This window comes from Malaya genurostris, chromosome 2 (genome assembly GCF_030247185.1).
Source record: "Malaya genurostris strain Urasoe2022 chromosome 2, Malgen_1.1, whole genome shotgun sequence".
Lineage (NCBI taxonomy): Eukaryota > Metazoa > Arthropoda > Insecta > Diptera > Culicidae > Malaya > Malaya genurostris.
In genome coordinates, this window is record NC_080571.1 from 69,499,777 (window position 1) to 69,524,092 (window position 24,316).

Sequence of the window (24,316 nt, forward strand, 5' to 3'; positions counted from 1 at the left end):
ATCAGTGCGTACCGTACGGTATCTGGAGATGCAGCCTGCGTGGTGGCGTGCATGATGCCTATTGGACTGCTCATCAAGGAGGACGCTGAGTGGTATGTTACGCGGAGGGACAGGAACGCCCGTAGGACTGCCAACGCAGCCTCCCTACGTGAGTGGCAAAGGAAATGCGACAGCTCAACCAAGGGCAGGTGGACACATCGGCTCATTCCAAGAGTCGCCGGATGGATCGACAGACCCCACGGGAGAAATTCCATCGCCGGGGAGATCTTCGCCGGTGTAGGCTAGATCCTTCGTCGGGGACTAGCCGAGTAGAAGCCAAAGCACCGAAGTCGAGTCGTCGGGGCGCCAGTGAACCGGAAGCCACGCTCCAACCGGAATCACAGGATCATTCGAGTGTCCCGTGTGGCAAAACACGAGATTCGGGGTCGGGGAAACTCTTTCGTCTAGTCTAGATCCTTCGACGGGGATTAGATGAGTAAATTGCGATGTAACTCCGATCGTTGGGGCGCCAGTGAACCGGAAGTCATTCTCCAACCGGAATCACTGGACCGACTCAGGCATCCGGCTGTTCGAACCGCTCACGGATTTCGGGAGCGTCGGTCCCTGGAAAACTTCCATCGTCGGGGAACTTTTCCGTCGGTGCAGACAAGATCAATCGTCGGGGATTGGCCGAGTAGTTCGTGACGTAGACTAGCCCTGGGTCGTCGAAGCGCCGGCGAACCGGAAGCTAAGCTCCAACCGGAATCGCCGGACCGACCTCGACATCCTCCTGGTCGATCCCCTGTGGCGAAACGAGTGGCTCAAAATCGAGAGATAAATGGCCCAAAAGTAGGAGAGAACGTCGCAGACGTCCATGACGATGCATAAGTCCGGGAAGGGTGCTTTGAGCACCGATAGTTTTCCACCCTGAAGTAATACCTAACGGTAGTTCCGGGGAGGTAGGGTTGGAAATCCAAGGTGTTTTAGTGGGTAGTTCCAATTATACAGTGGTAGTCCTGTGGAGAGTCCCACACTCTGTGCGTAAATGCATTTCACCTTGTAAAAAATACACACCTTTTATTTTAAACTGGTATAATCAAGTAAAGATGTGCTTTTTTGGGTCAATCGATAAACTCACGTTAATAGTGTTTTAATAATTCTCGATTCAAGTCCCAATGGCATACGTTTTTTTTTTTATTTTATTGAATTTCGTGCCGTACAATTTTAAAATCACTAGTGAAAGTTTATTATACATGATGGATGTCATTTGTTATAACTGTTTCAATAGAATTATACACATTTCTTTCAAATGTGGTATTTAACGATCTTGTAGAAAGAGCCTCTAAAAATTTTATTTTTAATTTAATTTTTTTAGTGGAAACATGTCGACAACCCTTTTCTCATACAGATTAATTTGTTCTAGAACATTTCAATAACCACGAATAAATAATCTACAATCTTCTATTCAAGTAGAACAAAACAGTCGCTTACCACATTTTGAAATGGTAGTCATAAAACTAATGTGCTCAATACTTAATTAGTTGTATTAATCATTAGAAATAATAGAATCACACTAACCGAAATGGAAAATGAACAGTTCATTGCCTCTTCGGTGGCACTCAGCAAATGATGCCACCCAAGATTGCCAATAAGTTCGCCAACGAACGGTTCCATTTACTGCATTATAATCTTAAGGACGTTAGCATCCCCATAAAGAACGGTTGGTTATGATAAAAGCTACCCTTAGGGGCAAACAACTTTTTGCCAAAATTAATGGCGGACCCATTGTTTCCGCCCATTTGTCCATTCAGTGGCATTACCTTTTCACCCCAAGGCGAAGAAAGAGTAAAATTTATTATTCTCTTATAAATAGGGTTGTTGTACCGGTAGTCAACTTATTAGTCGAGTCACCACGAGAATTGTGATGAAAACGAGGATTAATTTATTCGCTTCGGCTCTAGGTAACAATATTACAGAGAAGTTAGTATGGAAAATTGGCAATATCCCTCTCATAGCGACGCGATAATTCGAATTTTTGTCCTACCCTTTGAGTCAATGTATCTAGCAGAGATAGTAGATACCAATATAACCAATATTTTTAAGCTATGAGAAAAGTTGTGGAGCAAAACTAAATGAGAGTACCGTTACCCTAAAACTTACTGTAGCAAGCCATAATGTAGGCTCCTGTCAGCACCGGCTAATTAGCTACATTAATTCAGTTGGACTTCCAATCAATGGAAATGAATCAACATGCGGAATATTTCAATTAAAGAAAAATTTTGTAATTGTAGGTAGACCAAAAGTAATTAAAAAATTCAAGATTAACATAGTACAATTTGAGCTTATAGTTCAGTTGCTAGCTACATTTCTATCTCAGATGTTACGATACGGAAATTGTGCTTCGTGTTAATATAATCCAATAATACATGTACCTATTTTACATCGTACAAACTTAGGCCCTTACCTTTGGGTTTCCGAGAGGAATAGAAATACTAGAGAAGGCTTTTTCGTGGAAACAAGGAATTTTACATAAGAAAACGATTATACGGGTGCATGTTTTCACAGTCACATCATCTTAAGCAGAGTAGATTTTTGAGGAGAGCGACGACATCTCATTTCTAATGTTGGCAAAAAATCGAAAAATTACATGCGAAATGTTGGAAAAAAATTCGAAACGAATAACGCTGATTCATATAACCACTTTGCTTTTGAGATTCTAAAAATTTGAGATTTTAAATGAGATTTTAAATGTGGTGGAGTCAATATGTGTTGGAATCATTTACCAATCAAATAGGTCCTGCAAAGGATCATAAATTGAAAAAAAAATATCGTGATTAAGATGACTCTTATTAACGCCTATCTTCCTCGCGTTAGAAATTCCATTTGCCAAAGTCGTACATTTCGCTTCCCACATTCAAAATATTTACGAAGATAAAACGATTTTTATATTTTCTATATATCTGAATTTCGACATCCTTGGCGGCTGCCTATTTCGCCTACGCTTTCATCCATCCCTGTTCGTCACAAATTGGACCTTGTGTTGTTAATGCCATTCCAGTGTAGTGGCTGGGTACAAAATTAGACCAAAAAAAGTCAGACTGCATAGGGTAGTTCATAAACCACTTGAACTTATTAACCCTTTATGAGAATATAATTAGAAAAAACATAGCAAGGTGCATAAGTTTCCTATAATTTAATGGGTAATATTTTTCTCTATGATTCTTAGAAATAAATGAAAGAAGATTAAGGTTTACTATATCGTAATTTAATTTATTGCTTTAATTGCTTTAATTATCAGAATAGTAAAATAAATAGTTAGTTATGGCATTCTTCGAAACGATTTTATGTGCTTGTGGACGTTGCACATAACACATTTATTATGTGTTTTATTTTCGATATATCATTTTGCACAACTTTTTTAGTGCAATAAAGATAGATAGTTCTTTTTATTTATTCGTTCAGAAACACATTTGTCGCCTTGGAAATAAGTTTTCTTTAACATTCAGTAAAAAAACATCGATTTAATAGTAATTGAAAAATCTGTAACGATTTTTATAGAGAGGAAACATATTTCCCTTGAGCGTTAAGGGAGAGAAAGATGATGAGCAAAAGTCTATAATTGTCTACGAGTGAGAAGGATGTTTTGCTTAGAAAACATACACAGTTCGAAAAAATCTTGTGATTTTACATCTCATAAGATGCACATAAATAGAGCGTCGTATTTCACACAAATTTATATTCAAGAACATGTAAAATCGCGTGATTTGAAAATCACTGGACTTGAAATCGATTGAAATAAAAAAAAGATCGATAGCAACAACGCGATTTGAACCGAGAAACATTAGATCACAAAGCACGTGCTATAATCGACTGAGCCTCAGAAGCACATATTTGGTTAATGAATAATTGATATATATAAATCCATACAGCGGCACTTGGTAGCCAAGTGCAAATCACACTCGGAGCCAGTAAAACTCTTTACGAATGAAACATTGCGTCATATTTGACAAGCTGAGTAGTTTGTAGAATTATGTCACCTGTAAAACTCAATTTTTTTCTGTGTAGACTTGCATTTATTTCAAAATTTCGAAAAAAAACCGTCGTTTTTTATTGATTCCCCTCCCTCGATGCCTATTTTCAGCGCTGAAATTCGATCAATGGAACGGTTTTGTAAAGTTTGTACTGTTATTCGTTCATTTCAGTTGGTATCGGTTTCACGTTAAATTACCCCGAAACTGCATTTTTTTTGTGCGGTATGAATCAATGAAACACAATGCACCCAGTGTTTTGAATTTTCGTGCTTAAATCGTGCAATTGGATTCAATGAAACACGACACAAGTATAGGAATTTGAAAGGTTTTGAAAACGACTAGGGTAAATCCAGAATGTCGAACATGAGATTTTCAGGTTGGTTAGCAACCACGCAGGGCACCGAAAGAAAATCTTGTTACCAAAATAGTGATCAAAACACGTACCCGGAAATACTATGAAGCTTCTACGAAATACGCAAGATGGATCCTCATGGGCGACAAAACGTGCGTAAAGATGGATTATGAGCAGCTTTCCGGACAAAAATCAAAAAAGTACCTTTTTGTCAATAAATTCGCAAAAAAAGCTTTGGATCCGGCAAGGTATTCGCAAATGAATACAAAACAAAAACTTAGGATTACTTGACAAATGAGACTATGGATTCCTAAAAGCACAAGCAGAGGTGCTTGATGAAGCGTTTTCTACAATATATAAGAGTTCACAATTGATGTACAAAGTTCTGGACTGATTTGGAAAAGGATCGCTACAGCGCAGAAGTGCCAAACCTGGACAATCGAGACTTTTCTTGCAAAAGGAATTCAATTCACCTAACCGCTCTCAATCCCACCCAATTGAGAATTATTGGACAGTTGTCAAACAAGTTGGAGAAAAGTGACAAGAACACTTAAAATTTATTTGCTTGTTTTTACGAAGAGTCCCGGTCAAAATATTACATTTTTGATTATTTTTACAAAACTCTGTGAGTGAAATATTTGCGAAAGATGTAGAACTCGGAAAAGTAAGCTTTTATCAATTTTTGCAACTGAATAAAGAACATAAGAAATTTGGTCTCATTTCTCAACAGATTTTGTTTGTTTTTATATTTATGGTTCTTAGTATCAAATCCGCTTTTATTTAACTTAACCATAAGACTTGATCACAGATTCCTAATTCAAGTCCATCATGGCGGAAATTTTGTAGATCCGCTAAAAAAATTTTAAAATAATAAGAATGAATATTAAAACAAAAGTTGTTGATTCAACAAAGTGATAGTTAAGTAGAAAAAGTCTCCAGATTGGAAACATTGAAAGAATCTGGAAATCGTATGTTGAAAAAGAGTAACTCTTACAGTTGTCGCCTTTTACAACATGGATGTTTTTTCCGCCGGATTCCACGCGACCTCAAAGCGAACTCCAGCCCCTTCAACTTCGCAACTCTGAATGCAAAAACCGCATAAAAACATTGAGTACAAAACTAGACTCAGATTGCAATGCAAGAATTGTTTAAAAGCATATTTTTTGTTTGAACCGGAAAAAAATTTTGAATGCAAAAACCAGACAAAAACTTAACCGGTTCCTCCAAAATAAATGTTTTCAGTCGGTTTTTGCATTCAGAGGTACTTAAACGGGTTTTCAAAACTAAGTCAAGCTTACTCGATTTTTGTTTCCAATTTCTAGTTCTAATTTTTCTAATACTTCAATTCTATTTTCTTTTCGATTTAACAAGTGTGATTAATGTTTTGTATGCCAAATTTCGCAACTTTCACAATACGGTGTAGAACTGATGTGTATCGGATATGAACTCAAAAGAAGACACCTTTCTACTCGTCAACCAGATCACTTTTAGAAGCAAATCACTTTTCCCGTTTCGTCAAGTGAGCCGAAAAGTCATTACTTGAAACAATCTTAGAAAGGGAGTAGCCGGAATTTTACCAAAATTTTAACCCTTTAACTGCCATATTGGTGGAGTTAGGGTGGTTCTTCTGATATTTATTTTATTCTATTTTATTTCATTTCATTTTAATTTAATTTAAATTTTTCGAAAACCTCTTTAGCAAAAAAATTGAAAAAATTCAGGAATTAGGGATTATGGAAAACCTTCCTGAATTTTTCAAAATGTATTTCATGTCGAAAAAGGGGGGTGGGTAATGTCAGAGACATAACTGGATGTCGTGAATACGAAAACAACTGACATGTTCCTTTACACTTCCGAATATCAATTAGTTGATCAATTGTATGAAATTGTATGTAGAATTTGAAACGATGCACCTAAACTAAAGTACTGATTAGTTACATTTAACATTCTGAAACACAAATATTATGAAATAACCAGTATAGTTCTTTATAATAAAATAATGGTGGCTCTGAAAAGAACCTTTTATGAAAGCGTTTGTAATGGAGAGTGATGAGTTGAATTCGAATTCCGATGGATGCCGCTGACTTCCGTCATCTAATTCCAGGCTGAACTGTTGTTGGGTGCGATACTGATATGGTTGGTCTAGGTGTAGCATTCACAATCGATTATAATCTTCCAATAAAGAAAACATTAATTCGCTATTGAACGAAACTATCAATATGCTATAGGGATTCGTTTCTAGCATTCAGAAGGGTCAAATTGCGAAATTCTCTACGACATTAAACTCTGGAACATTTTTCGCAAAAACAAAGAAGGCATCACTTGATTTCAATTACTGTGAATTTTACACAGCGAAAAGTGCACAAACCTAACCAAACTGTTTTAGATTTGCACCAAACTGAGGATATTTACCTTCGATTTGCGAACAACAAATCCTAATAGTTCTTTAGAAAACTTTTAAGCCATTAGAACGGCTGATTTTGTGTAATGCTCTCCATCGTTGTTTTTTCATCAATGTAAATGATTTCATTAAAGATGTAGGGCTAAAGGGCCAAATCACTTAAAATGTAAAACAAACATTGTATAACAAACACAACAAATAATGAATAAATAATACTTTACACACACACAATGTAAATGACTGGCAGCTGTGACGTAATCGCTCTTGTCGGAGACGAAACTAACTTTGCAAATGACACAAAATACATCTGCTCGCAATGGCGATAGAATCCAAACTGATCCCATTTTTGTTAAGAGCTTTTTTTACGTAATTTCGTTTGTAACTTTTTCCTAACGGCTATGAAAATAGCCGCATACAGAATTTTAATGTCGAATATTTCATTTCGGATTTGCATAATTTATTGAAAAAAACTATCAGAATGCTGTAGGGATTCGTTTCTAGCTTTCAGAAGGACCAAATTGAGGAACTCACTACGATATTCAACACTTTTCGGAACATTTTTCTCGAACGATTTGTTGTACAGCAGCAGATATTTTGTTCTCTTCCTCAGAACGCGTTCGGATTGGCTGGTGTTGATATGGGTCAATGAGACAGGTTTTTCAATAGTGTATTATTGAAATACTTCAATGCTTTTGCTATACACGTTTAAGTTGAAAAATTTCGATTCTATTGGTAGTTAGATTATATAAATCCTTTCACAGATCACTGAGCTATGAGCTTTAAAAATTCAGAAAAGTTTAATTTTGAATTATTTGAGATTATGTCACATAACTGATAATTTTGTTATAAAATTGTGATCATATTTCCGATGGCGTATAGCAAAAATTATGTTGATTCGTTTGTTACAACAAGAGATATTCACGATCAAAAACTTATCACTCTCTCAGATGGTAAATTTTAAAAAGGCACCCCATAGTAAAGTAAGTCGTATTCACGACAAAATCAATTGCGTATATCAGTACATTGGAGAAGGTCTGTACAGCTGCGAAATTTTTGATTTTTTTTAATCGCACTTACAATTTTGGTACCTCTCTAGATTTTACATAAAAAATAAATCACTTTTGAGTACATTACGCTGTATTTTTTTCAGATTTTAAAAAAATGTGGACGGGTATAATATCAGGCTTCAGAAAAATAAATCATTCGGAAAACTATGCGTTTCCATCAAATTGTCATCATCCGATGGAGACGCATGGTATTTAGTTCTAAAATCATATATCACAAAACTAAATACCATGCGTTTCCATCTACAACTTGAGTTCAGGGCTTAAGAAAGAATTTTCATAAGGAAGGACCAGTGAGAGAAACATGAATGAGTTTTTCATTCATTCTTAGTTAATACATATTTCGATTAAAGCAATAAAACAGTACAATTTCCGAGACTGTTTAACAAAGAGGTCCTCTTCAGGAAATAGCAAACAAATGAAAATATTAAGTTTAGAAGAATATGTTGTTTGTATAGCAAATCGAAGATGCGAATTAATACGTCCTTTTTGGGTTTTCGGGACTTGCTGCAGGCGCTTCGACTTCTTTTCTATCTGATTTATAGTATTTCTTATGACTGCTAATAGCTAACTTCGAAACTTCCAGACTATCCCGCAAAGTGTTGAAGTTAGAAATGAATTACAAACGTCCGCTGGGACACATGTTCACTAATGCATTCCCTACCTAATTGCTTGGTAAATCAACCCAGGCGTGCGGGCGTGTGCAAATAACATAGGGAATAAAATTCTTTTATCATTATTAATTACGTCAATACTCATGCCCTGAGCTCAAGTTATAGATGAAAACGCATGGTATTTAGTTCTAAGGGCATGTCATATATGATTTTAGAACTAAATACCATGCGTCTCCATCGGATGATGACAATTTGATGGAAACGCATAGTTTTCCGAATGATTTATTTTCCTATAGTCTGATATTATACCCGTCCACATTTTTTAAAAATCTGAAAAAAAAATACAGCGTAATGTACTCATAAATGATTTATTTCTTATGTAAAATCTAGAAAGGTACCAAAATTGTAAATGCGATTAAAAATAATTCGAAATTTTTAAACCCTTTTTGCCTTTCTCATATAGAAAGGTTATGCAATCACTGTGAAAACCGACTTTTGAACCGAGGCCCGGAGGGCCGAGTGTCATATACCATTCGACTCAGTTCGTCAAGTACGCAAAATGTCTGTGTATGTGTGTATGTGTGTGTATGTGTATATGTAACGTTTTTTTGCACTAACTTTTCTCGGAGATGGCTGAACCTATTTTCACAAACTTAGATTCAAATGAATAGTCTTGAGGTCCCATAAAAAATTCCTGAATATTATTTGGATCCGACTTCCGGTTCGGGAGTTATGGGGTAAAATGTGCAAAAAAATGAAAATATGTGTTCTAACTTTTCTCATAGATGGTGCGACCGATTTTCACAAACTTAGGTTCAAATGAAAGGTACTGTGGTCCCATACGTAATTCCTGAATTTCATCAGGATCCGACTTCCGGATCCGGAAATATAGGGTAAAGTGTGTTAAATATTTTATACCTTCACTGAAAAGAGCGAAAAACCGTAAAAAAGTTTTCTAAATCGACCTCAAATCTTTTCCAATTGAAATGTTTTTTTTTCAATCCTCAAAATAGTTCCAAACGTTTTTTTTTCCAATCCTCACAATAGTTAGTTGTTAAAGTCAATTTCCGGAATAGCCTTCAAAGCGCTTAACGTTTGATGTCTTCAATTGACTCAAAACGGTTTCTAAGGAGCGGTCGTTTAAGTTTGTTGAATAGGCAGAAGTCACACATCAGTCGAATTCGGTGGTTGTGGAACGATATTGGTTCTCGAGCACATTCCTTGATTTTATTGACGTGTTCAACATCAGTTGATGTTGATGGTCGTCCTGGGCGTGGTTGGCGGTTAACGCGTTCTAGACCCTCTTTGAACAACTTGTACCAATCAAAAACACTTGTTCGCGACATACCAAATTATCACTGAAGGCTTTTTGTTACATTTTGAACGTTTCGGCACCAGAAATTTAATGGAACTTTTTTGTTGAATAATTTCACTCATTGTGAAAATCGCCGATTGCACTTTAAATACCTCAGAAAGATAGACGTATACTAAACACTAATGAATATTTACGTTGCACTGATGTCACTGACAGTTACGATACGTTGCACTGATGTCACTGACAGTTATACCAACCTATAAAAAAATATTTCGACTAATAAGGTTTTCGCGCAAAATAATTCAAAAGTCTTACTACTTTTTGCCCACAGTACCCGATCAGATGCACATAACACAATCATAACACAAGTATATCAACAGTTGATATGTATAACAATTTGTGTTACTTTGAAATATTTAACAAATGAAAACAGTTGAAAGTTAAAAATTATGATAACAATATAATAACAAAATCAGTTATGATGTTTTATTTTCACTTGCAAGACTCTTGATAACGTTCATTATTAGAAAAAATTAGTTCTTCCGTTGTTTTATATCGAACAATAATGATCAGAATTTCAAATACTAAACGAGAAATCAGATCACTAAACAAATTATTCATATAATAAAAAAAATCATTCACCAATTTTGGATTGAAACGATGCTAAAAGTTGGCTGTGAAATAGTTTTTCTGTGTTAAATTTGCTATCTAATTTATTACAACTAATGTTATAAATTCCTGCTTTCGGACTTCTTTAGTTATATCACATTCAATAATAATTGTGATACAAACGTTTCAAAATCTGTTACGATTTTGTTCCCGCTAGAGTCCTTTTTGTTATGGTTTTTGTTTTTTTAACAGCTTACCAGCCACAAATATTTCAATATTTGTTACAAAATATTTCTGAAATAAATTACTCCAGTTGTTATAATCCTGTTATTACCATCTGATCGGGTAGTAATTCCACAGAATTGTAACACAGGATGAAAGACGTGCTGAAGCAAAACTCTGACGTGCATTTCCTTGACCAAATATTTTGCTCCGAACAAAGACAAGTTTGTACGCAGCTTTCTTAAGTATGTTAAATATATCAAACTTCTATAACTAGCAACTCTGCTAACAAATTGGACGGATCAGGGTCATTTCGCCGAATGCCATTTCGCCGAAAGTCGTTTCGCCGGATGGGTCATTTCGCCGAAAAGGTAATTTCTCTGAAAAAGCCACTTCACCGAAAGGGTCATTCTTTGTAGGGTCAAAAATATCTGTTTGCTTTTATATCTCCACATGTGGCGCAACCTCATAACCGAAGCCAAAATAGCTACACTGATAAAGTCAACAAGCTATTTTGGGAATTTTGTTCTGAGGATCATGAATAAACCCACAAAAATTATTCAAGTCGCTGGATCACATCAGAAGTACGATTGTAGGTCAACAAAACGGGAGTAAACATAATCATTTTTTATTTGTCTTTTTTATCAATTCCAATTACGATATTAAGACTAATGAATTCGCAAAATTTCCCTTTCGGCGAAATGGCTTTCGGCTAAATGACTCTTTCGGCGAAATGGCATTCGACGAAACGGCTTTCGGCAAAATGGCTTTCGGCGAAATGACCCTGATCCGTCCAATTTGTTAGCAGAGTTGCCAGTAATGAAAGCTTGATATATTTAACATACTTAAGAAAGCTTTATAGAAATTTGTCTTTGTTCGGAGCAAAAAATTTGGTTAGGGAAATGCATTAGAACTTCCGCTTTTGAAGCAATCGGCAACAAATTTGTAAACGTGATTAATGTTCTACAAATGGATGATTCTCACTGCTTGTTTCAACAAATAGTTGTAAAGTACAATTACGATAAGAGAAAGTGATTCCCAACGATATTTCAAAATTTAGGAAAAAAAGCCTGTTTTTTTATTAAATTAGAGGCTTTTAGATCCGTATACTTTGTTTAGACTTAACACTTAGGCCAGGCCCGTACCCAGGATTTCTTTTGGAGAGAGGCCCAGATCAAAAACAAAACAACTAACTTCCTCATATCTAATTCTTGGTGCGCCTTTACTACCTTTACCTACCGGAAGCGTGATTGCCAACTCAAAAATAATTAAACAACTAAAAACAATTTTTGAATGCGCATAGAAAATAATTACCCACTTTAGTGAATATTCATATACTCTATGTGCAAAAAAAGAAAACATGATTTTATCCTTTTCATATCATACAGTCCCAAAGTACGAACTCGACTTCCGGTTCCTGAATTACAAAGTATTGAGAGTGTAAACCTTCCATTTCAGAGGTGTGTTTTTGTAAATCACAATGTAAAACGGAGCTTCTTCTAGTCTGGAAATTTTGCTGGCTCCCCTCTCTTGGTACGTGCCTGTCTGAAGCCGTGTTTAACCCTGGAGAATACTTTGGTTTAACAGTAACAAATATTTAGTAAATATATACAATGCACCACACCCTGAGTTCGTCCTTCAATTGTATTCGACTTTATGATGCATTCAACCTTACGGTCATGTTCAAATGAAATTTTTTGATAAAAAATAAATTTTTGGCATATGTAGTTTTGCTTACCCCGTTTCCCATCTGCTTTTTTTTACAACCATTATTTGTTGACGGCATATTGGCTTCTTGAATATTCATTTCTATTCGTTTATGTCGACAGTGTTATTTTATTAGATTTCTTAAACTACCCCACTTTACTACTTTTACTAAAGACCTCGAAACAACAAACTGTTTCGACTGTTTTCAGTGACCATTATGTCCGTAAAGCAACTGATCGTATTTGAAAAGGGATGTTAATTTCATTTGGATTAGAAGTTAGAATAAATTGTATAGCTATAAATAATTTGATACTTATCAGAATGAATTGAGTTCATGTAACGATTCACGTTTCAAGCATTACACCATTTTCTAGGGGCCCAAACAAAATTGCAGAAATTATGCTCGGAGCCTACCGTGGAATCCAAGGGAGATAAAAACATCACGAGAGCAAAAAATTGACATCTCAGCCGATGGCGAAACAACCTAAATCTAGCAGACAATTTCCCGTGAAGCTGTAGCTAATGCTCAAGTTGATCTGAGCGTGGGAGAAAACCGAATAAATTTCCTAAAAATAAACTGACAAAATGGAACACAAAACCCATCCTTATCTCGAATCGCCAGCCACCTCCCTTGCCGTTAAGGCGGGAACATGTGGCTCGTTTCCACCCGGGCCAATTAAATTATCGTTTCGTGACAGAAGAAAAATTCACCACCCCCTCCCAGTCGCTGGGTGGGTGACACTGTGAGCGGGGGGTGGTGTGAGGGAAGCTTCCCAAATTTACTATTCATAAAGTCGACACCGGTTGCTTGGCTAATGGTTTGCTTATTTTGCGTTTGTACACGCAGTTGACTGATTGTTCGGGGCCCTCCAGAATGATTTTATCAAGAATGATTAATGATCGATTGATCCGAAGGGTACCGAAAGGTTTCGAGATTTGTGTATCGATGCGGAATATTTCAACGAGATGACTTTCTGTTAGTAGTACCGGATGGCGGAATTGATGGATTATTAACAAGGTGAAAGATGGGAAAAAAAATCTGTGAGCTGTGAAAACCAAATCGATGCTGGTTGAACCGGCGGTTCTTGAGATGAAAGGAAAGACTTCGCCTGAAGAGCCTCCGGTTTGATGAGATTCAAGAGCAGGTTTACTTTTCACAGTTCACAGAATTTTTGCTTGGCTGGGATGTCGTCACTCCGAAAGCAACAGTTTGATACATCACAGATCATTCCGCAAAATATACTTCAGGTGAAAAAAACCTCTAAAATTGGGACGATGGGTATTACTAAAGTGTAAAACTTTATTCTCTTTCTAACTATAAACACTTAGAAATGCTATCTCACATTAGAAGAAAAAAGTAACACAATGTTAAAAATAAAACAAAAAGACTCAAACCAATAAGTGAGATGAAAATAAAACTGACAGGACAGTTGGACAGTAGGTAAATTTTCAATACCAATAAAAAATCTATACTTCATCCGTTGACTAAAATGTCGGAAAATTCGCGTAAATAAAACAGATCAATGTTTTATTTGCGCGTTCGTTTCCGTGCCTTCTTCAAAGCAGGCGTACCGGTACAGTCTTGGTTAAAGAATCAAAATACAATACAGCGTAGGAAACAATACAGTGCAGTGAGCGAAGAGACGATTTCGAGTTAAGCAAACCAAAAGAACAAAAAGCTACGGCATTGAATAAGCAGTATGTTAGTAAGAAAAATTCAAACGTTATTTGAGGAAAAAAATGCGCCTTGCCATAAAAAAAGTACAAGAGCTGCAATTGAACAAATTGGATAATGCAATTTTTGTGCAGTTTACGAAGGAATACGAATTGAAGGTAGTCAAGTTCGGACTGGAAATAAAGTTCGCTTCGCTGATCATAACAACGTCAAGAATCACATTCCTGTCTATGAAGTAATGTTTTTAGTGAAGTTTTAACCGAAGAAAATCTAACTAGTCAACAAATATCTTTGGCTACCGATAATGTTCCTATTCGTTCCTTAATTGAATATCATCCCATAATAACGACTGCCTGACAAAATGAGATCTCAGCATGTGCCCAGTGATGGTATAAAATTTATAATACACTTTACCCTATAATTCCGTAACCGGAAGTGGGATCCTGATGAAATTCTTATGGGACCACAGGACCTTTCATTTGAATTTAAGTTTGTGAAAATCGTGCAAATCATCGCTGAGAATAGTTAGTGAGATCCCTTTAGGAAAATATGACCACTTTTTCCGCTGAATCCGTAATAGGAAACCAGGAACCAGGATAGCAGCAATCGGTTTCCATGGCCGTCTACTGATAACAACTCTCGAATTTGATTCCATTTTGAGGCCAGTTTATAAAATATTTTACGTGTTTTGATTCGCCCTTTAACTCACAGTGTAGAATTTTTAACACACTTTCCTTAGAATTCAGGAACCAGAAATCGAATACACATGACATTCATAAGTTTTGTTTAGATATTCATTTGAATATAAATTTGTGAAAATCGATCACGCCAACTCTGAGAAAAGCGCCGAAGTAATTTGAAGTTGGAATGTCAACACTAATCGCCCTATAATTCCGGAACCGGAAGTCGAATCCAGGTGAAATTTAAATTTGAATCTCTGAGAAAAAGTAGCACACATGTTTTTACTTTTTTGCACATTTTACCCCATAATTCCGGAACCAGAAATTAGATCCAAACCAAATTCAGGAATTTTGTATGGGACTGCAAGACCTTTCATTTGACTCATAGTTTGTGAAATTGGTTTAATCATCTCCGAGTAAAGTTAATAACTCCGGAACCAGAAGTCGGATCCGAATGATATATGGGACTAAAAGAACTATCATTTGAGTCAAAGTTTGTGGAAAAAGGTTTGGACTTCTCTGAGAAATAGTGAATAAATTGCGTTTTGGATCTTTTGACTATTATTTCCGGAATCGGGTACTAGGAACCGGTATAGTCGAAGTCGGTTCGTTTAGTAAGTAACTAGTATAGCCTACAAAATTAAAGTTTTGAGCCAAATCTAGAAGAATTTCGCCCATTTTTGCATCGTTGCTCTAAATGACGCTGTGCAATGTTAAACACACTTTAACCTATAGTACTATAATGAAAACCGGTCAAGCCATCTGTTGTTCTTACTGACAACACAACTGCTTCCGAAACATGAATAAAAACACCTCTTGTTTTAGGCATTTAAAATTTTAATTTCCTGCAGAATTTCAATAGTTAGGAAAGGATATTTATAAGAAATTTTAGCTTACGTTCAGTTTTCTTCTTCTCGCTTACTGTGGTTCGTTCAACTGTTGTTCACACGCAGGTGTTCAGGCTATATAGGTTAGAATAGTTTAGGTTTAGTATTAGGTAATTCAATATTTAGTTTGTTATTGTAATAACATTTCAGTAGAATAAGAGAGTTTAGATTTCATACCTAGGTTTTAAAGTTCACTTTTAGTATATAATTACTAGTAATAAAGTAAACAATACTTCACTGCACTGTACTGTACTGCTATTGCACCGTGACTTTCAACATTTTCAGTTTGACAGCGGTTCCTGCTTCCTCTTCGTTCCATTGGCGCAGTGACCTTTTGACTGCTCGATGGGGGCACCACCAACTGACGGGAGAAGCACGTTCGCAAATGGCGTAACACCATCTCTGAGAAAAATTAGTGACATTTTCTGACACACACATAGCTCAGCTTGACGAACTATTTCGAATAGTACAGAACAATTTTTACTAATCTTTCTATAAAAGAAAAGCCAAAACGGGCTTTTTGCAGGTTAACTCAAACTTGATCTACAATTCATTAGTACCTTTCAAACGATTCTAGACGTCTTAAAATCGGCTTAGTCTTTTTTTAAAAATTGAGCGGTTAAAAGAAACAACACTTTTTGTCGGTTACGTCACTTATGCCATTACATCTCCTGAACCGGAAGTGAAAACCATTTGATTTTTTAACTTCAATAATGACTCAAGAGTAACTTTTAAACTATCTTAAGTTTGTTGGAATCGGTTCAGTCATCTCTATAGAGCGATGAAAAATAGAGTGCGTTTTGTCGGTTACGTCACTTTTTTTTTCTTTTATTTAAAACATAGTTTATTCAGGCCTATTTGCGCACAAGCTTTACGTGGCCGATTGAGCTGAGTTTTTAGATAAAAATATTTTTGTATTGGATCTCCTTGTCACCCTTTTTCTAGAGGGAGAGGAGCTTCCAATTTCCTCCTGCGAGGATTGAGGGGCAGTTTGTTCGCGGTTCGTCTCGTCATTCATTGCCGCATCGGTGGTATTGTTGTTGATTTCGTTACTAGTTGCTGCAGATGCGCCTTGTTGTACATTGTTTGCAGTTGCTGGTTGGTTGGATGGTAAGTTGTTAACTGCAGCTGGTGTAGTTTGTTCTATAGGGGATACATTGGATGGTTTCACTGTTGTTTGTGGGATGCTTCACTGTTGTTTGTGACTGTCACAGGTGTACTGGGGTTGCTTGGGGTTGGTGTGACCGTTGTCCTTTGGTGTAGTTGTCTCCTTGTCCAGTTTATCACATGGCTTACCGTAGTGAACAGCTTTTTGGCAATATTGACATGTGGCCATCTGATTGTCATAGGTAACAAGTGATTTGCACGGGATTCTTGTATCCTGACCGAATGTCACATAAGAAGGTATAGGCCTCCTCATGCGCATGCGTAACAAACGACGCCAACTAGAATACCGGGGAAAAAAATCTTCCACTTTTCTTTTTCGATAGAGAGAATCTCTCCGTATTGGGGCATAGTTTTGCGAATATAAGAATCGGTGACGCTTGAGTGACGATCATGCACACGCACTTCTATAGCACTGTAATCCATATATACTGGAATGTTGTACTTAATGTTCTCGTGCTCCACATAGTGCACATTGTTATTGTCTTTTGCGAATTGAATTGCATCCAAATCTTTATAAAACTGAATGTAAACAACATTATTCGTCTTATTGCATTCAAGTAAATTCACACGTTTAATGTCAAGATGCATTTGCTCCTTAAGCAAACCTTCAAGTTCTCGTATCGAAGGTCGAATTTTGCACTGTCTGAAGTCAACAACAATTGTATTCTTTCGTGTCGGCGGTAGCTTTTGTTCGTTTGGTTCACTCATTTCGAGGTCGTTCTATTGTTCACTACACAATACTGTACTTGGTTTCTTCCGTCCCGAACGTAACCGGTTTTGTTTTATCGACTGAGTTGGATGAGATGAGAAAGCGAACTGAAACCAGCAGGTTTGATCCTCCCAACGCTACATTTTGTTTTAATAACCATAATAAATTTTTAAAACAATATTTTAACTCAAAGCAAACCGTTGAATCGAATGTGAGGCATAATGTCCGTAGAGTGAATGTTATAAGAAAATTCGTATATTAAAGAAATGGCTTTGTTTCTCTGGATTTTTATATTATAAAAACAGACATTAGCACTACTAAAAGTTAATTACTAAGTAGTAACCGACCATTTGATGTTTCATAGGGTTAAAATGCTTGTTTAGTCGAAGCAAAACTTTACATAGAAAAGCTGCCTAGTGATATTTTCAGATTTATTTTTCATATTTTCCTGCAAACGACAATTGACAATTGGCGTAGCAGAAAGATCGTATAAAACTTTTGCTCAGAAAAGTCTTGAATACTTAAAAAAGAAGGGTAATACTATCCCCTACTCTCATTTTAAAAAAGTCGCAACACAACATCTTATTCGAAACTGCTGTGCGGGGCTTATTGCCGTACCATTTTAAAGCGAATAACGACTGCTCCATAATTTATACAATTTTTCACTGCTTTGATTTTCACGAATTCGTATTATGTAAGAAATTCTCTATGTGTTCAACATAAACATAAAAATCATCACATTTAAAATGACGAGACATCGTATCATGCGATGGCGGATGTACTCCATCAATTTCTTGAAATATATAAATTATTTTTGACGCAGGAAAAAAACAGACTTTGCTTGAAAACTCGCTAGCGAATACTCTATATTCGGTGTTAAGTACTAAATATCGATCCTTGCATAATTGAACTATACACAAACGTTAATTCATGTAATTAAAATTATGGTTTTGGGCATCGCTAGTTATCGTATTTGTGGTGTCGCTATTTTTTCTTTATTAAGTAATGCTTGTTGAAGTGTGATACTAGCGGTTAAAATAACCTGATTATATATAACCCTACCAGTAGACATTACGTCAGTCGATTCACCACATTGTTTGGCTAATTACTGGTCTCAAAATCAGTGGATTGTAATCTACATGTAACGCCCCCACACCAAGATTCGCTAGTTGCTCCAGTAGAAAAAGTAGCATCTCTTTCATTACATTATTGGTAACTTCCCTACGTTAAAGTACAGGACTGATGCGAGAATTTTATAACTTTTTATCGATAAGAGCCTTCAGTTTATCAGTGCACGTATTAAGTTTTCGCAAAGAATATAGTGCGATGATCGCAATTGAGATTTGGTGTCATCCTGAAATTGGCTTGAGTCAACTCTCTGAAAATATTCGTTTTTTGTAAAAAAAAATTTTTTTTAGATCACACCAGAACTCGAGGTTTTATGCATTTCTAAGACATGATACTTGTCATTTATATCTGTGTTAGGGAAAATCTAGCCGTTTCTGAGAAATTGGAGTGATTTCCGGTTTGAAGCACTAGAACACTTTTCTGGTACAACCGGAACCAGAAACGATGATTCGTTGTACTCAAAATCACCGTATTTGATCATAAACTAATAATACCTGCAAAATTCAAGCATTATTCGGCTATTTGAATGGCTTTGGCTCGATTCTTCCGTGTCAGTCTGTAATTCCGGAAACGATAGTCCTATCCGGATGAAAGTCGATAGGGTCATATGGGATCCTAAGACCTCTCATTTAAACCTGTAAACTTGTAAAAATTGAATAAGCGGTCTCTGAGATAATCGAGCGCACTATTTTAGTTAATTTTGCGCATTTAACCCCATAACTCCGGAACCGGAAGTCGGATCCCGGTGAAATTCTATAAATGGCTATGAAGTCTTTAATTTAAATCTAAGTTGAAAAACATCCGAGAAAATCGAGTGCACATTTTTCATATATACACACATAAAAACACACAAACACATAGACAATTTGCGTACTCGACGAACTGAGTCGAATAGTATATTTCAAAAGTCAGTTTCCACAGTGATAAATATATATAAAAAATGGGTATAGAATTCGCTCAACTTTAGGAAAATTTTCCGAGGCCGAAAGTCATATAGGAATCGATTCAGCTCGACGAACTGAGCAAATGTCCGTGTGTGTGTGTGTGTGTGTGTGTGTGTATGTGTGTGTGTATCTGTATGTGTGTTGGCAACTAAGAGGTCGAGATCTCAGAGATGGCTGGACCGATTTTGATCAAACTAGTCGTAAATGAAAGGTCTCCCCGTCACCCAGAACGCTATTGAATGGTTTTGAGATCGGATGTTTACTTTTTGAGTTATACGAAGTTTTATGTCAAAATTTTCAGTTTTTTGACAGTATCTGTCACAATTGACCATGAAAATAGATTATATTGTCAGACTTAGATTTCGCACGGTAATACCTATCCAACAAACCATAGATTGTTAAAATCCGTTCATTTTCAACAGAGATATCAATATTTTTGTGTAAACGACCTTTTCCCCTATTCCAGCAGTAGAAGTTTCGAGCGCTGTATGACAAAGAAATGCTTGGGAGCAACATAAAACACGATTTTTATACTTTTACATACATTTGTTTCTAAGTACCCAAAAGACTGTGTACAGCTATTTTGCTCGGACCATTTTAGCACGGTTCGTTTTTGGTAACATAATCGTTCGAATATGCCATATCTGAACCAGATGATGGCAGCATTTTCGAGTTACTAGCAATTTCACAATTATATTGATTTAAACTACTTACAGCAATAAATGCTGGAAGAACATAACAGCCATATACCATTCGAATTAGTTCGTCGAGATCAGCAAATGCGTGTATGACAAATAATTTCACTCAATTTTTTTCGGAGATGACTCAACCGTTTTCTACAAACTCAGATTCATATGAAAAGTCGTATACTCCCAAACAAGATTCCTGAATTATGTTTGATTCCGTCTTTTGTTTCCGGAACTACAGGATGATATGTGAAACGAAAATAAAACTGTGTAACTCATTTTTCTCGTAGATGGTTTAACCGATCTAAGATTCAAATGAAAAATTTTAAGATTCTATAAAACATCTTGTTTTTCAGTCAGATCCGACTTCCGGTCTAGGGTATACAGGGTGATTAGTATAAAAATGTCTATTTCACATAAATTAAACCGGTTTATCGGGTTTGAAGATTTGGACAGTCGATAACCAAATAAACTTATTTCATTTTTGGTTGTATTCAGTTTTCGTTTCGGAAGGCACCCAAAAATTTAATTCGCACTACGATTTCTCAAAAATATCTACATTGATTTTCAAACATTTTGAAACAAATGTAAACTATACAGCTACTCAGGTGAATTTGTCTGACTTCGGCTACACCGAATTTCGAATTTCGGTTCCACTATCGAATCGTTTTTCAAAGCTCAATCGTTTTCTCAAATAAAGACAACTCGAATTTCAGAAACAAAAGGTCAAATTAAATTAAATTAAATAAATCCAATTTTATCCAATTCTGTTTTCCGAAGAATATTCATGCAAAAAACACATGCGGATTGATAAAAAAAGGTATCATCTCACTGCTAGGTGGATTAAGCACGTTTTTCTATATGAAAAAGACACTACATGTCTCAGAAAAAAAGTATAACTTCGATGCCCTTTTTAATTTGGTGCCGGATCATCTGAAATCAGGAAACCAAAGTTAGTGCTGTTAAGGTTTTTCGTAATTAATTTTTTTTCTGCGACCAAAATCGGCCAACTGAATGTAAAATTAAAATTAATAACAAATTGGACGGTACTCTTTAGGTCGTACATTATGTGACGAAATTGTGATCAAAGTTACGGTGTTAAGAGAGGCACCGAATTTAAAAGTGTGAATCATGGGGAAAGCGGTTCAAAATTTGATGCAATATTTACTGCTACACTAAATTTTATACTAGATACTGACAAAACATACTGTTTAGGAATGCTTTCTTTAAAAGCATTCTGTGCGCTTAAATATGCAGAAATGCTTAAAACGGTCATTGATGTCCCCTCTTTGAAAACCGAAAACGTTTTTTCAAATCTTGCGGAACCAGAGGAATTTGACTCTGTCGGAAATAGGTTCTTCGTTTATCACTATCCAAGGGTAAGTTAAGAGAACGAAGTCCTCCTCCAAATTACCAAAAAAGACACCTAAAATTGCACCTTTGAAAAAAGAATCCTTTGTTAAACAGAAGATTCACCTGATTCCCAAACCAATTCAGGATCAAACACAGAAGAAGAAAAATTAATCCAGTGGGCTCTATTTTATAGCCACCAACAGGATTACTGAATCTTTCAGAAATTATAGAATGGATTTTCACAGCATTCAATATTTCTGAACCCTTAAATAAACTCATAACGGCATTCCTTCCAATAGCTAGAACGTTTTTGAAGCAGCCCTGGTGGGACAAAGAGTGCCAAACCCCTGGTGGGACAAAGAGTGCTCAGATGCTATACACGTGAAACAAAATGCTTTCAAGACGTTCTTAAAACGAGGAGCAGGAACTTCTCAGAATTTTGAGAAATTCTTAACTTTAGAAACCACGTACAAGAGCATACGTCTGGCTAAGAAATGTAGCTATTGGAGACATTTTGTCGAAGGTTTGTCAAGAGAAACGTCACTCTTTGGAATACGGCCAGACGAATAAGAAATCGTAACGTGGGAAATGAGAGTGAAGAGCACTCGAACCGGTGGATATTTGACTTTGCTAGGAAAGTTTGTCCAGATTCTGTTTCTACGAAGAGCATTTTTCTGGAATTTCCTCTAAATAATTGTTTCATTGATAGCCCCTTTTCATTGATGGAATTTTCTATAGCACTCTTGTCTTGTAACAATAACGCTCCTGGGTTGGACAGAATTAAATTCAACTTGGTGAAGAATCTGCCCGATCTCGCAAAAAGACCCGGGTTGGTGGTTCAATGCATACAGCGCTGGTCTTACAAGCCAGTTGACGTATGTTCGAGTCCCGACCTGGAAGGATTCATAGTGTGAGTAGGATCGTAGTACTAGCCATGCAATGATTCTGTACGCTAAACATCGGCTGCGAAGTCTGTTGAAACAGAAAGGCCAAACTTCACAAAAGGAATGTAATGCCAAGACTTTGACTTGGAATTGTTCAACAAGTTTCTTGAGCAAAATATTGTTCCACCTGACTGGAGGTAAGTGAAAGTTACCGCCATTCAAAATCCTGAGTCTTGAAGTTCTGGCGGAAGTTCTTCCATTGAAAAATCGTTTTTGGGAGGTTTTATCACAACTGCTAATAAAAAGTGAGGTACTGAATCTCTTGGTTATTAATAACTTCGAAAGGCTAGTCGAGCTTCAATCTCAAACAAGATTCATGACAGTATATTTTAACCATATGTTCCAGGAAATAAACCCTTCAAGATATATTCCTATCCGTGACAGCCTCCTAAATGTCCCTGACTTTATTTTTCGACACATCCATGCAGCGCGAAGTTTGTGGAATCCCGGAACACCTACGCTCGATGGAAATCTCAAAAATATTTTCAAGTAATTTCAGACATATTGACTCTGAGAAAATGTTTTTCGCGGGCGGATCGCGAAGATACTACTGGGTTTGGTATGTTCTGTTTCATTGAATTCAAATCGTTATGACTATATTTGAATTATATTAGGATAAGGATTCTATGTAAAAGCGATTCTACGGCGAAGAAAAACTTATGTAAACTGCCTTAAGAAATAAACGTATTTATGGAAAACAATACTGTTTAGAAATAACGATACTTGCACTGAGGGAAATATTCTAGGGTTTTTCCTTCTCTGAGTTGAAAAGCGAGGTGGCATTTGCAGTTAAATATAAACAGATAGTGTATGGAATCAAATTGCATCACACAACGATTTGAAAACTACTATTATTACTTACTTGTTAACATTCCACATTGAACTAGTTCCACCAAAAATTCTAATTGAAAATATCCAATACGTAAAAAGTTACAGCCCTTTGAAAGTGATGCAATTTGATTTCGTACACTAAAATGATTCCGTACACGGGCAAAATTCCGATTCTAGAAAGAGTAAAATGAGTCATGATTTGGGGAAAATAATATATTTTCATGTTATGATCATACACCATGATTAAAATTTCTCGTATCAAGATCCATTCGGACTGATTTCGATGAAATTTAAACATAACGCACTTGAAGTTGTTGGGTATAACTTCAGGCGTGTTTCTGCTACGATGGTAATTTTTGCAACATAAATGGTTTTTTTTTTGCAACGATGGTCATTTTTGCAATATAAATTCAGTGGAAAGCACGACGAACTTCTTTTGAAATGAAAATATTCTGTTTTTGAAAAATGACGAAGCAAGAGATAACGTGTTTACTTGCGTTCATTACTTCAGTTTTGATTTTGTGATTCAGAATTTAAACACTTAAACGAACTGCATGAGAAAACACGAGTGAATCAAGCCTTTTCAAAAGAAACTCTATGTCGAATTCTTGCCAAAAAATCTTCTTATTCATAATATTTAGGTGCATCAGCTTGTGTTGTTTTATCTATGAAACAATTTAATCAAAGTGGTTGAACAAAATATTTTTCTGATTTTCGTTAGATGGTGTTCCAAATTCATAATCGAATTAAACGCTAGCTCTCGGAATATTATTCTAGCAACAACGATCACATCAAATATGTAAGAATACATTCGAGCAAAATGTAAAATTGATGTTTGTCAAATGAAAATTGTAGCCGTGCTTATTCTCTTATGATGTCAATTTTCGGTTCATTATCTTTATTTTTATGTTATGTTGATAAAACAACACGATTATTAAATAACATGCTTGAGAATCATTTTCAGTAGGTCTTGCTTTCCAGTGTCTGCTTTTTGCTTTACCATTAATCTATTAATCTA

At 36.0% G+C, this 24,316-nt stretch overlaps 1 protein-coding gene across 6 annotated transcripts in view; it reads right to left on the bottom strand.

Moving 5' to 3' along the window:
- Nucleotides 1-24,316, bottom strand: part of LOC131430485 (ras-specific guanine nucleotide-releasing factor 2-like) — a 499,968-nt gene that overhangs the window by 468,534 nt on the left and 7,118 nt on the right. The window lies entirely within an intron of this gene.